Source organism: Sarcophilus harrisii, chromosome 1 (assembly GCF_902635505.1).
Source record: "Sarcophilus harrisii chromosome 1, mSarHar1.11, whole genome shotgun sequence".
In the NCBI taxonomy this organism is placed as follows: Eukaryota; Metazoa; Chordata; class Mammalia; order Dasyuromorphia; family Dasyuridae; genus Sarcophilus; species Sarcophilus harrisii.
In genome coordinates, this window is record NC_045426.1 from 652120652 (window position 1) to 652135764 (window position 15113).

Sequence of the window (15113 nt, forward strand, 5' to 3'; positions counted from 1 at the left end):
AAAACAAAACATCGTCTCTACAGAATAAGTACTTTTGCTATTCTTGCCCCCCTCATTTTCATTTTAGAAAAATCGATCTCATCTAAGTTCCTTACGTTTCTTGTTCTCTTTCCATGATTTTCACACAGCGATTGCCGACATCAAACTCCTCTCCATCTGTGCAGTTTTTTTTTCCCTTGCAGTTTGTTTTTAAACAGATTCCCGGATCCCAAAAAGGGAATCTCTCCTAACTTTACAGTCTTTGATGGAATGACATTTTTAAACTTGATATGTAAATGAGACTTACAATGTCATGATATTCTTGCCATTCATGTGACTAAACAAGTTTCGTTTTCCAGTTTTTAAACTCTTGTTACGGCAGGAATAATAATTAAAGGGGGGGAGGAGGAGACAGTGGGAGATAATGGAATAGTTATTTAAGTTGATTTTAAATTTTTCTCGATTTACCCATCTCTTGTTTTCTAGCCATTTTTATTCTTTGTAAAATGATTGCCACTTACATTGTTCTATTTTTATCAAATCCTTCTCAATATGATTACCGAAGTTCTGATTTTTTCCTTTTATAAAAAATTTCTTTTGGGTAAAATGCATGGTATAGTGGAAAAGAGCACTGATTCAGCTTGTTTTCAGAGGATCCAGGCTCAGATCCCACCTCTGACACTAATATGTAGGCAAGTGACTACATTTTGCTGGGTTTCAGTTTCTGCAGCTCAAAAATGAGGTGTTTGAACTCCATAGTGGCCTCAGAAATGCCTTTCCTCTCTCTGTGTATTATCCAGTGAGATTTCTGTTTCAACTTTTCTTTTCACTTACTTTTGCTCCATTTCCCTTTATGGTTTTTATTTTTAAGTTTCAATCTTTTCTTTGAAGTACTGAAACTTTTTTTTTTTTAAGTTTGTAATAAAGAGGTATTATAGTTTGAGGAAATTTCCTCTCTGGCCTTTGGAATGTACTTCCCATTCCTTTTTCCTAATTCTCAGTCTTAAAAGATATGAACTAACTTTGGAAATAAGCGCTCACCTTCTCAAGCACAAAAACCTGCAAAAAAAGGGAAACTGATTGTATTCATTTTATTCTTACTATATATCTTAATGAGAAAAGATAGGTCAAATGGATTTAGGTTCTTGTCCAGTTTTCTTAACGCTTTTATTGGTCTATAAAAGGCTACTCTATAAAAGTGTGTAAAAGAAAAAATGTCTGGGCCAAAAGTCTTAGTATCTTTTTAGGAACGGTTATTAGATTTGGGGGATATTTTATACCTCACAACTAGTAAAACTCAACTAAAAACAGTGGTGGGCCTGGAGTCAGGAAGGCTTGAGTTCAAATGTGACCTCAGACAATTTACTGTGTGACCCTGGGCAAGTCACATACCACTCTTTGCCTCAGATTCCTCATCTATAAGGTGAGCTGAAGAAAGAAATGGCATTCCACTGTAGTGGAGTGTAGTATCTTTGCCAAGAAAATTTCAAACAGTGTTATGAAGAGTTAGACTTGACTGAACAACAATAAACTTAAAACAGTATTAAGACTTTTTGGTCAACTACTGTCCCAGAGTCTTAGACTCAGTGTCTGGGTGTTTTTTAATATTCTGGGTAGTTTTAAATTTTAACAGTTTCGAGCAATATTAAGACTTTTGGGAAATAGTGTGTTTCAGCTGATTGGAGCCTGAATAATAGTTGAATAATAGCTCCAAGTAACTGATCCTTTAGTAAAAATTATACCTCAACATGTTTTCATAAGCCAGTTATTGAACACTTTATGTAAAACCATTCCAGATAAATGAATGAGCCTTGCTTTCTACTTCTCAATTTGTAATTCTCTTTTTTTTCCCCAAGAGTATTTTTTTTTAAATTAAATAGCTTTTTATTTACAGTTATATGTATGGGTAATTTTATAGCATTGACAATTGCCAAACCTTTTGTTCCAATTTTTCCCCTCCTTCCCCCCACCCCCTTCCCTAGATGGCAGGATGACCAGTAGATGTTAAATATATTAAAGTATAAATTAGATACACAATAAGTATACATGACCAAACCGTTATTTTGCTGGACAAAAAGAATCGAACTCTGAAATATTGTACAATTAGCCTGTGAAGGAAATCAAAAATGCAGGTGGGCAGAAATATAGGGATTGGGAATTCAGGGTAATGGTTCTTAGTCATCTCCCAGAGTTCTTTAGCTGGGCGTAGCTGGTTCAGTTCATTACTGCTCCATTGGAACTGATTTGGTTCATCTCATTGTTGAAGAAGGCCAGGTCCATCAGAATTGATCATCATATAGTATTGTTGTTGAAGTATATAATGATCTCCTGGCCCTGCTCATTTCACCCAGCATCAGTTCATGTAAGTCTCTCCAGGCCTTTCTGAAATCATCCTGTTGGTCATTTCTTACTGAACAATAATATTCCATAATATTCATATACCACAATTTATTCAGCCATTCTCCAATTGATGGGCATTCACTCAGTTTCCAATTTCTGGCCACTACAAAGAGGGCTGCCACAAATATTTGTGCACATACAGATCCCTTTCCCTTCTTTATGATCTCTTTGGGATATAAGCCCAATAGTAACACCGCTGGATCAAAGGGTATGCACAGTTTGATAACTTTTTGAGCATAGTTCCAAATTGTCAATTTGTAATTCTCAATGAGAAATTAATGAATAATTTAATTATCCATAGTTACAAAGCAAGTTACAGGTAGTTCATATATTACTAACTCCTGATCATGAACTTGGTTATCATTGTGGAAGAACCTCTTTCACCTTAATTTAAGATGACCACATTATTTATAGTTTAACAGTATTTACTATGAAACTGTGACTTAGGTAAATACACACCAGTGTGGGTTAAATTGAAATTTTATCTGAACCTCATTTTTGTGCTTTAGGGCTTCCTACCCACTTGCTTACCCCAATATATATACCATTTCCCTTAAATTTTAGATTTAGATTAAAGATTACTAATGCATTTGAAATCATAGGAATTAGTATCAACATTGTGAAGGACCTTAAGGGACTTCACAATATGAGAAAATGATTGACTGATTCTTTTCATCATATAATCATAGACATTTAAGATCCTTTACCTTAATATTTATTATTTTAAACATTTATTTTTTTTAATATCCCAAAGGTTTCCTAACTGGATTTTGAATAATATATACATTTTATTCTCTGCTTTTAATTTTTAAGTTAAAACAATCAACTTTAATAATTAATAATAATAATTGGGCAGTCATGCTACTCTGAGAAGTTTAAAACTAGGAGTAGAATAGTGTGTGTGTGTGTATAAAATTTTTAAATGCCCTCTTTTCCTCATTTAAACTAGATTGTGGTTAGTTGCTTCCCTTCAGGACACAATTTCTAGTTAAGACAGAAATTTGGAGCTTGAGACATACTTGAGTTTTTTTCCTCCAAAAGTATTAGGAACCATAAGATCACTGGGAAAGTAGGCATGGGGAAAAGGAAGGAACATTTTTGTTAGTATAAGGACAAGAGCCAAATTGGTATGGAGGCTGGCTTAGGAGAGACAAGAAGTATCAAATAGAAAGGAAAACCATGACAGAATAATCCTTTGAAAGTTCAGGACAAAGAGAGAATTGAGGATGATGTGGTTCACCTTTGCCACTTAGTAGCAGCTTTTTTACACAACACAGTATTTCTGATCCTAATTTCCTCTCTTGTAAAGTGGGGATAATAACTTTTGCAACATTTGCTTCTTTCACTGTCTTGTACTTTGGTTAGGCAAATCAAACTAAACCCTGTTAAATTTTGTAGAGATATAAGTTATCATAATTTAGAAGTCTTTATAGCAAAAGACAAATATGGATTTGTATGGCACTGAAAAACTTGAACTTGCTAAGTAGAAAAACTTTATGAATGGAAAATGGAAAATTTTGAGAGGATTTATGTGTTATGCCATGTTTTTTAATGTAGAAGACTTGACAAACTGCTAATTTAATAGACTAGTCAATACCTGAAACGAGAATCACTTGGTTGATTTTTAAGTAGCTAGGGAAAATCAACTCAAAATGATGGTTTAAAAAATATTCTGTGCTGGCCAGCCCCCCCAAAAAATATATTGACCACAATAAGAAGTCTCATTTTTTTGGTTGGTTGAGTTGATGAACTTGAAATCATTTGATTTATTGGGGAGACTTTCATAAACATCACAGAAGTCAAAGGTGTAAGTGACCTTAGCATTGCTTTAACCTAAACAACTCATCTGGCCCAGAGATGTAGTCATAAGTCTAATGTAACTCAGCAAGTATATAGTAGACTTCAGCTATACATTTTCTAATTTTAAATTTTGATTCCTCAAATTGTACCATCCTGCCTCCACTCCTGAATTCATTTTCTGAAAGTTGGTTTAGGGTAGAACGTCAGATTTAGGGCAAATGGCTAACATAGGTAATAGAATGAGTAAAAAAAAAAAAAAAAGTAATCTTGACCCAAATTCTGTACCACAAATGTAGATCTCTCTAACTCAGTATTAGAGCATCATGTTTATTGCTAGGCTATATTAAATGGCCAAACTGTAGACAGAAGTTATTTGCTGCAAACATTTTGAAACCAGTTTCTCTTCTTTTATCTCTCTTTTGAATGCCAGCTCAGTTGGAGTTTGGAAATAGGCCATTTGGAGCAGAGGACTGTCCTGAGGTACACGCCACAACTTGAAGTCAGTCCTTAGAAGCAGCTTTAGTTCATCTCAATTCTTTGTCCTGGAATTTATTTCTAATGCCTAGAGCATGAATTTGGCTTTTGTGCTATGAGTCTTTGTTGCTTTTTATGCTACTGCTTTATTTATTTATTTTTGCTAGTTGTGAATTAATGAATTTCCTAAAAATAGACCTGACTTTTCTATGAGATTATCAGTAGATACACATCTAGAATATCCACATATAAAATAAATGAGTCCGCAGTATGTTACATAAATTTGACTTTAAAACAAAAAGTGTTTATGAAATTCAGAATATTAAAATTACTTAATAGACATGGAGGTAGCATAGTGAACAAGATTGTTAAATCTGGAGAAAAGACCTGAATTCAGATCTGCTCTCTGATTTACTAACTCTGTTATCCTGGGCAGGGTATTTAATCTCTGTCTGCCTTAGTTTCCTCATCTGTAAAATGAAAATAATAGTGCTTATCTCCCAGGGTTTTTATAGAGATCAAATAAAATGTATAACGTGTGCTATATAAATTCTATTATTATTATTTCTATACAGTAGTCAACAAGCATTTATTAGGCACAGTGCCAGACACTGTACTAGGGTCCTGGGGATATAAAGACAAAACAATTCCTGTTCACAAAGCTTACATTCAAAGAGGAGAAAGAGCATGTACACTTATAAATACAAGAAAAGTACCAGGCCATGGGGAAGGGAGGAGTCACTAGGAGTTGGGGGAAATCAAACAAAGACTACACTTGATAGGTAGCATTTAAGATAAATTTTGAAGGAAGCTAGAGATTCTGTGAGATGGCAATAAGGAGAGAGTACATTCCAGGCAAAGGATATAGGTATGATTGTGGGAAATAGAAAGAATATTGTATCCAAGCATTATAGACAGGTCTAGAATTATAGAGAGATTATATGCAATTAAGCTAGAAAAGGTAGCCTGGAGCCAAATTGTTAGAAAAACCAGTTTTTGGTTTTCATATTCCTGGTCACTTGCTTTGGTTGCTTTTCCTTTGATAGCAATTCTCAGGACTGGACCTCAGATCTCTCATTTTCCTCTTCACTGGCCTCATTCTCTGTCCCAAGTTATTTTTGAGGGGATTTAACTGGCCTCAGCTAAAGACCAGTTTCCTTCCCTTTGTGCCTGGTAGAATGCTACTCCCCCCCCTCCAACCTCTTAGCTATTGCTACCCTGCCCCAGTTACCTGAGTTTCTGAGCTCTCTGGCTGGACACTGCTACCTCAGGCAGAGCAAGCTGCTTGCTTTTCTGCACTCTCACTTTGTCACATAGAGTGGAGGAAGGCAGAGTTGAGTTCTGTTGTTGGTTGCCTCAGAATTGAATTGCTTGTTCTTAAATTCTTGAAGACAATGACATCAAAAAAGTGATGCCATGATATGCCTATGAATTGGATTTAAGCTGTGCAAGGTCACCTGCTTCACTTTGTCCTCTGGAGCCATCAGGGACCAGTGGCCAGATAAAGATGAAGGCTAGAGATGACCCTGGCTGCAAGTGGCAGACCTTAGCCTTTTTATGCTAAGGTCTTTAACAGTTCTCAGTTTGACTGAGACCATACTCATTTAGTGATTAAAGCAAAATAGCCTTTGATTAGGGGTGGGGAGAGAATGTAGTTAACTTGCAGAGAGATTGCAGCTGTGGTGGTAAGGGGTGGAACCCAGACCACAAACCTGTGTCAAATCAGGTCTGAAGGGCTTGCCAGAATGTAGGGGCTGATGGGGAAGTGGGTGCTGAGCAAGTGTGTTAGGGATTAGCCTTCTGTGCTGTTCATTCCTCAGGGTTCTTGGTGCCTTAGCACATGGAGACAACAGCTATAATTGCTTTACTATTTGTTCATAATTCTTATTTTGGAGAATTTTGACAATTTATGAGGATTGGAGAAAATGGCTAGTCCTCTGACCCAGAAGTTCAGAGTTATGTTTAGAAAGATTGATTTGGTAGCTATGTAAAGGATGCATGGGAGAGAGGAAAGACTATAAGAACATATATTCAAACGACAAAATAAATGAGAAAGAAGTCAAAGAGGTAAATAGAATGCTAGAAAAGTTACATATAATAGATCTTTGGAGAAAACTAAATGGAGACAGAAAGGAGTATACTTTCTTCTCAGAGTTCATGGAACCTATATAAAAATTGACCATATACTAGGACATAAAAACCTCAAACTCAAATGCAGTAAAGCAGAAATAATAAATGCATCCTTTTCAGACCACAATGCAATGAAAATTACATTCAATAAAAAGCCAGGGAAAATAAACCAAAAAATAATTGGAAACTAAGTAATCTCATACTAAAGAATGCTTGGGTCAAACAGCAAATCATAGACATAATAATTTATGTATGTCAAGAAAATGACAATAATGAGACGTCATATGGTAATAAGGGGAAATTTCATATCTCTAGAGGCCTACTTGCATAAAATAGAGAAAGAGAAGGTTAATGAATTGGGTTTGCAACTAAAAATGCTAGAAAAAGAACAAATTAAAAACCCCCAGTCAAACACTAAACTTGAAATTCTAAAAATAAAAGGAGAGATCAATAAAATTGAAAGTAAAAAAAACTATTGAATTAATAAAACTAAGAATTGGTTCTATGAAAAAACCAACAAAATAGACAAACCCTTAGTAAATCTGATTAAAAAAAGGAAAGAGGAAAATCAAATTGTTAGTCTTAAAAATGAAAAGGGAGAATTCGCCACTAATGAAGAGGAAATTAGAGCAATAATTAGGAGTTACTTTGCCCAACTTTATGTCAATGAATTCGATAACTTAAATGAAATGGAAGAATACATTCAAAAATATAGCTTAACCAAAATAATGTTTTGGTCATGTATATTTATTGTGTATCTAAGTTATATTTTAATATATTTAACATCTACTGGTCATCCTGCCATTTAGGGGAGGGGGTGGGGGGGGTAAGAGGTGAAAAATTGGAACAAGAGGTTTGGCAATTGTTAATGCTGTAAAGTTACCCATGTATATATCCTGTAAATAAAAGGCTATTAAATTAAAAATATATATATAGCTTAACCAGATTAACAGAGGAAGAAATAAATAGTCTAAACAGTCCCATTTTAAAAAAAGAAATAGAACAAGCTATTAACTAACTCCCTAAGAAAAAATCCCTAAGACCAGATGGATTTACATGTGAATTCTACTAAACATTTAAAGAACAATGAACTCCAATGCTATATAAACTATTTGAAAAAATAGGGATTGAAGGAGTCCTACCAAATTCCTTTTATGACACAGACATGGTACTAATATCTAAACCAGGTAGGTTGAAAACAGAGAAAGAAAATTATAGACCAATCTCCCTAATGAATATTGATGCTAAAATCTTAAATAAAATATTAGCAAAAAGATTACAGAAAATCATCCCTAGGATAATACACTATGATTTAGTAGTGTTTATACTACTAAAGTATAATTTATACCAGGATTTATACTGGCATGCAGGGCTGGTTCAATATTAGGAAAACTATTAGCATAATTGACTATATCAATAACCAAATAAACAAAAACCATCTCAATAGATGCAGAAAAAGCATTTGATAAAATCCAATATCCATTCCTAATAAAAACATTTGAGAGGACAGGAATAAATGGACTTTTCCTTAAAATAGTCAGGAACATATATTTAAAACTGTCAGTAAGCATCATATGTAATGGAGAAAAACTGGAATCTTTCCTAGTAAGATCAGGAGTAAAACAAGGTTGCCCACTATCACCATTATTATTCATTATTGTATTAGAAACGCCAACCTTGGCAATAGGAGTTGAGAAAGAGATTAAAGGAATTAGAGTAGGTAATGAGGAAACCAAACTACCACTCTTTGCAGATGATATGATGGTATACTTAGAGAATAATTCATAACTTTAGCAAAGTTGCAGGATACAAAATAGATCCACATAAATCCTCAGCATTTTTATACATCACCAACAAAATCCAATAGCAAGGGATAAAAAGAGAAATTTCATTCACAATGTGTCGATAGTATAAAATATTTGGGAATCTATCTACCGAAGGAAAGTCAGGAATTAGTTGAGCAAAATTACAAAACACTTTCCACACAAATAAAGTCAGATTTAAATAATTGGAAAAATATTAGGTGCTCTTGAGTAGGCTGAGCGAATATAATAAAGATGACAAAACTCCCTAAAGTAATCTATTTATTTAGTGCCATACCAATCAGACTCCCAAGAAACTATTTTAATGACCTAGAAAAAAAATAACAAAATTCATATGGAAGAACAAAAGGTCAAGAATTTCAAGGGAATTAATGAAAAAAAAATCAAATGAAGGTGTCTTAGCTGTACCAGATCTAAAATTATATTATAAAACAGCAGTCACCAAAACCATTTGGTATTGGCTAAGAAATAAATTAGTTGATCAGTGGAATAGGTTAGGTTCACAAGACAAAATAAGTCAATAACTATAGCAATCTAGTGTTTGATAAACCCAAAGATCTCAACTTTTGGGATAAGAATTCATTATTTGACAAAAAACTGCTGGGAAAACTGGAAATTAGTATGGCAGAAATTAGGCATGAATTCACACTTAACACCGTATACCAAGATAAGATCAAAATGGGTCCATGATTTAGGCATAAAGAACGAGATCATAAATAAATTAGAAGAACATAGGATAGTTTACCTCTCAGACTTGTGGAGAAGGAAGGAATTTGTGACCAAAAAAGAACTAGAGATCATTATTGATCACAAAATAGAAAATTTTGATTACATCAAATTAAAAAGCCTTTGTACAAACAAAACTAAGGCAAACAAAATTAGAAGGGAAGCAACAAACTGGGAAAACATTTTTACAGTTAAAGGTTCTGATAAAGGCCTCATTTCCAAAATATATAGAAAATTGACTCTATAAGAAATCAAGCCATTCTCCAAATGATAAATAGTCAAAGGATATGAACAATTTTCAGATGATGAAATTGAAACTATTTTCACTCATATGAAAAAGTGTTCCAAATCACTATTGATCAGAGAAATGCAAATTAAGACAACTCTGAGATACCACTTATACACCTGTCAGACTGGCTAAGATGACAGGAAAAAATAATGATGAATGTAGGAGGGGAGGTGGGAAAACTGGGACACTGATGCATTATTGGTGGAGTTGTGAACTCTCTCCATTCTGGAGAGCAATCTGGAATTATGCCCCAAAAGTTATCAAACTGTGCATACCTTTTGATCCAGCAGGGTTATTACTGGGCTTATATCCCAAAGAGATACTAAAGAAGGGAAAGGGACATGTATGTGCCAAAATGTTTGTGGCAGCTCTGTTTGTAGTGGCTAAAAACTGGAAAATGAATGTATGTCCATCAATGGGAGAATGGTTGGGTAAATTGTGGTATATGAATGTTATAGAATATTATTGTTCTGTAAGAAATGACCAGCAGGATGAGTACAGAGAGGCTTGGAGAGACTTACATGAACTGATGCTAAGTGAAATGAGCAGAACCAGGAGATCATCATATACTTCAGTGACGATACTATATGAGGATGTATTCTGATGAAAGTGGATATCTTTGACAAAGAGAACATCTAAATCAGTTCCAGTTGATCAATGATGGACAGAAACAGCTACACCCAGAGAAGGAACACTGGGAAATGAATGTAAACTGTTTGCATTTTTGTTTTTCTTCCCGGGTTATTTTTACCTTCTGAATCCAATTCTCCCTGTGCAACAAGAGAACTGTTCGGTTCTGCACACATATATTGTATCTAGGATATACTATAACATATTTAACATGTATAAGACTTCTTGCCATCTAAGGGAGAGGGTGGAGGGAGGGAAAGGAAAAGTCAGAACAGAAGTGAGTGCAAGGTATAATGTTGTAAGAAATTACCCAGGCATATGTTCTGTCAATAAAAAGTTATAATAATAATAATAATAATAATAAAGAACAGCATATATTTGTATGTAGGTTTGGCATGCCTGGCACATAATAAGCACTTAAGCTTGGTTGTCAACTTAAAGGAAGAAGAGATGGGACTGAATTGCTATCAAGAAGTGGGCAGTTCTTTTTTTTTTTTTTTACCTTTTAAAAATATATTTTAAAATTTATTTTTTTTTATTTACTAAACATATGCATGGATAATTTTTCAACATTGACCTTTGCAAAACCTTCTGTTCCAACTTTTCCCCTCCTTCCCCTACCTCCTCCCCTAGATTGGTAGTCCAATACATGTTAAATATGTTAAAGTATATGTTAAATCCAATATATGTATACATATTTATACAGTTATCTTGCTGCACAAGAAAAATCAGATCTATAAAGATAGAAAAAAACCTGAGAAGAAAAACAAAAATGCAAGCAAACAATAACAAAGAATGGAAATGCTATGGTGTTGTCCACACTTAATCAGAGTTCTTTCTCTGAGTGTAGCTCTTCTTTACTGAACAATTGGAACTGGTTTGAATCATCTCATTGTTCAAGAGAACCACGTCCATCAGAGGCGATCATTATATAATCTTGTTGCCTTGTATAATGATCTCCTGGTTCTGCTCATTCCACTTAGCATCAATTCATGTAAGTCTCTCCAGGCCTCTCTGAAATCATTCTGTTGGTCATTTCTTATAGAACAATAATATTCCATAACACTCATATACATAATTCATTCAGCCATTCTCCAGTTGATGGGCATCCATTCAATTAACAGTTTCTAGCCACTACAGAAAGGGCTGCCACAAACATTTTTGCACATACAGGTCCCTTTCCCTTCTTTAAGATCTCTTTGGGATATAAGTGGGCAGTTCTTTCAACCCTACTGCAAATACCTATTTTTTTTTTAAATACAGATGTTCTCACAGTGACAAATCTTGGCACATCATAACTTCTGAAGAAATGAAATTACAAATAACCAGAAAGGCAACAGAAAGAGGCTGAATGTCATTCCTAAAAAAGCTAATACAACAATATAATCATCATGATCATAGATACATCGTGTTTCTAAAGTTTTAAAGTGCTTGTTTCCCAACAGCCATGTAAAAAGAGAACTCCAAATATCACTCTCATTTTGTTAATGAGAAAGCAGGTTGTACAAGTTTATGAATTGCCTGTGGTCGTATAGATTAGTGTCAGAGCCAGTATTCAAACCTCTATCCCCTGACCAAGTCAGCATGCTACATTATACCATGCTGTCCCCTCCTTTCCTTTTCTTCCCACCTCCCTCCCAGTCTTTCTCTATTCTTTCTTCCCTTTCTTTTTCCCTCTTCCCTCCCTTTCCTTTCCTTCTTCCTTCCGTCCCTTTCTCCTTTCCTTCCCATCACAAAGACTTTTTAAATCCATTATTTTTAGTTCCAAATTCTTTTCCTCTCCTACTAGAGGCAGTGAGCTAATACAGTAGATAGAATGTTGTACTTAGTATCAGCAAGACTTAAGTTCATATCTAGCCTCAGACATTTACTAGCTGTGTGATCCCTCAAGCTACTTAACCTCTGTTTGCCTCAGTTTTCTCAGTCTTCTCAGGGTTATTGTGAGGATCAATTGAGATAATAATTATAAAGCACTTAGCCCAGTGCCTTGCACATAGTAGGCATTTTATAAATGTTAGCTATTGTAATTATTAGGAGGTAGCTAGGTGACTTAGTGCTATGGTTGGAGTCAGGAAGATCTGAGTTAAAATCTAGCTTCAGGTACTTCTTTTTGGTTGTATCACTTAGCAAGTCACTTAACCTCTTTTTACCTTAATGCACTGGAGAAGGAAATGGCAAGTCATTTCAGTATCTTTGCCAAATTAAAAAAAAAACAACAACAACCCATGAACAGTGTGATTTTTGGGGTCATGAGGAACTAGACCCCACAGAACAACAGTAGCAATAATTATTATTATTCCCCACCCAATGAGAAGGTAAAAAAACCAAAAATATGTAAGCATATAAAAATAAATTCCTACATTAGCCATGTTTCAAAAAAAGAAAGAAGAAAAGAAAAAGAAAAAATACTTGTCTTCATTTTGAGTCCTTCATTTTTCTATCTGGAGATAGACTTCTATTGTTGATTTTGTTCAGTTATTTTTCAGTTGTGACCAACTCTTTGTGACCTCATTTTGGGGTTTTGTTGGCAGAGAAATTGGCACAGTTTGCCATTTTCTTCTCCAGGTCATTTTACAGATGAGGAAACTGAGGCAAGCAGGGTTAAGTGTCTTGCCCAAGTGTCACCCAGCTAGTAAGTGTGAGAATGGATCATGAAGATGAGTTTTTCTGACTCCAGGCCACCTAGCTACCTCCTTGATAAGGATAGCAAATTTAGACATGAGTCCTTTGGAATTGGGTGGGATAATTCTGTTGATCAGGCATACTGAGGTCTTCACAATTTATTATCTTTATAATATTAGCATTATGTATGTTTTTCTGGTTTTGCTTATTTCAGTTTGCACCATTTCATACAAGTCTTCCCAAATTTTTCAGAAACCCTTCCCTTACTAATTTCTTATAACACAATAGTATTCCATCATATTATACTATATAGCTTGTTCAGCCTTTTCCCGATAGAAGGGGATTTTTTTTCAGTTCTTTACCACCGCAAAAAGAGCTGCGATAAATATTTTTGTAAATATGTCTCACTTTTTTGTAATCATGGATATCTTTGATAAATATATCACATCTTGCACAAATCTTTATTACTAATATGCAGCAATATCCTTGTATGTACCATACATCTTCCTTTTACTTTTTGGGTAACCTTTGAGATTTATAGGATTACATAATTGAAACTTAAGTGTTCTAGGGTTAGGCAAATATCATCCTTTTTCTAAATGTTGACTCTTCAAAAACCTGAAGAAAGCTATTATGTTTCTTTTAAGCCACCTCATCATTTTTTATCTTATTATCATTCCGTTAACCAATTTTCAGAGATATGGCATGATCTTAGGACCCTTCATTCTTGTGGTTAAAACCAGTGGAAGTCATTGAGTTGATCAGTGTTTTTCCTAAAATATAACCAGGTATGGTCTAACCAGGCTAGAAAACAGTGTAAAATCTCTTTAAATTCCATATTCTTTTACTCTTTTAATAAAATTGATTCTTTTTGGCTGCTTCATCTCCCTTGAGGCCTAATTATCATGTTCTTTACTTTGTAGGTACTTAGCATTACTAGGAGAATATTGATGCTAAAAAGACAAACTATTCTGACAGTATAAAAATTTTAACTGCCTAAATGTAGACCATCAGGATCTTTTTGTGTTAGGATTCTTACAAGGTACTAAGACAGTGGAATTGATAGAGACAATAATTATCTAATTTAGCATAGTTCAGTATGATTGATCTGCTCCTACAAGGAGATATTATGGGCCAGAACTTGAAACAAGGTGCTAAGTCACTGGAATTGATAGAGACAATGATTATGTACTTAGTATTTTACTAGAGTTCTACAAGATTCACACCTTTAAGAGAGCATATATAAGCTAGGAGCCTTAACCAGGATTCAGTCCAGGAGATTCACAAGCCAGAGAAAGCAGTCGGGCAGAATGAAGGAAGACAGAGAAATGGTGGCAGGCTGTCCTGTGGAGAATACTGAAACCAAGATCCAGAAGGCCTCCAGAAAACTTAGCCCAGCCCCAAGTGAAGGAGATAAGATTTTGAAGGAGACAATAAAGGATTTGGACTTTAATCCCTGGCTGCACTTGTGGTGATTACTGGCTGCCTCCAGAAGCCCCCCAAGAAACCTGCTCCCAGAGAACATTAAATTTTAGAGAAGAACATTACATTTTTGTATTTATTTCTAGGACTTCATTGGTAAAACCTATATAAGGGTTACCCATTCAACTGCTTGTCATTATCAGGGCAATATATGTTCTGCTTATATTTTATTTTTCCTACCAAGAAAAAAACAAACCAAAGTTGAGTTACACTTTATTCATAGGCTTCCTTAAGGTCCAACTTTGTTCATGTTACAAGTTTTGAGCATTAAAAAATAAATACCATTCACTTTTTCCTCAAACTATACTTTCTCTTGATTCTTAAGAAGATGAGGTAATTTACTTGGAAAAAGTAATGGATCTGGAGGGAATACTAAGTTATATATATACTAAGTTCAGATTTTAGCACTGTGACTTACTAACTTTGTGACCTTGGGCAAGGTACTTAATAAATCTCTCTTCTCCTCAGTTTACTCATTTGTAAGCTGAGAAGTTGATCCTGATACAAAGGGACCAAGTGCAGGTTAAGGAAGTAAGTTCCAAATATAACATCCCTTTTAGTTCTAAATTCTTATCCTATGAACCTAGAATCATAATTTTAGAATAGTTAGGGGGACAGGAATAATTATATATAGTTCACCTTCGTTTCCCTGAATAGTTAACAGAAATTGTGACTTAAATGAGATATAAGATATTTGTGTCATAAGGAAGAGTTACAATTTTTTACTCTTTGAGTTTAAAATTTATATGGCCTATGTA

At 34.5% G+C, this 15113-nt stretch overlaps 1 protein-coding gene across 4 annotated transcripts in view; it reads left to right on the forward strand.

Annotated features, from left to right (window-relative positions):
- Window positions 1-15113, forward strand: part of RFX2 (regulatory factor X2) — a 146128-nt gene that overhangs the window by 882 nt on the left and 130133 nt on the right. The window lies entirely within an intron of this gene.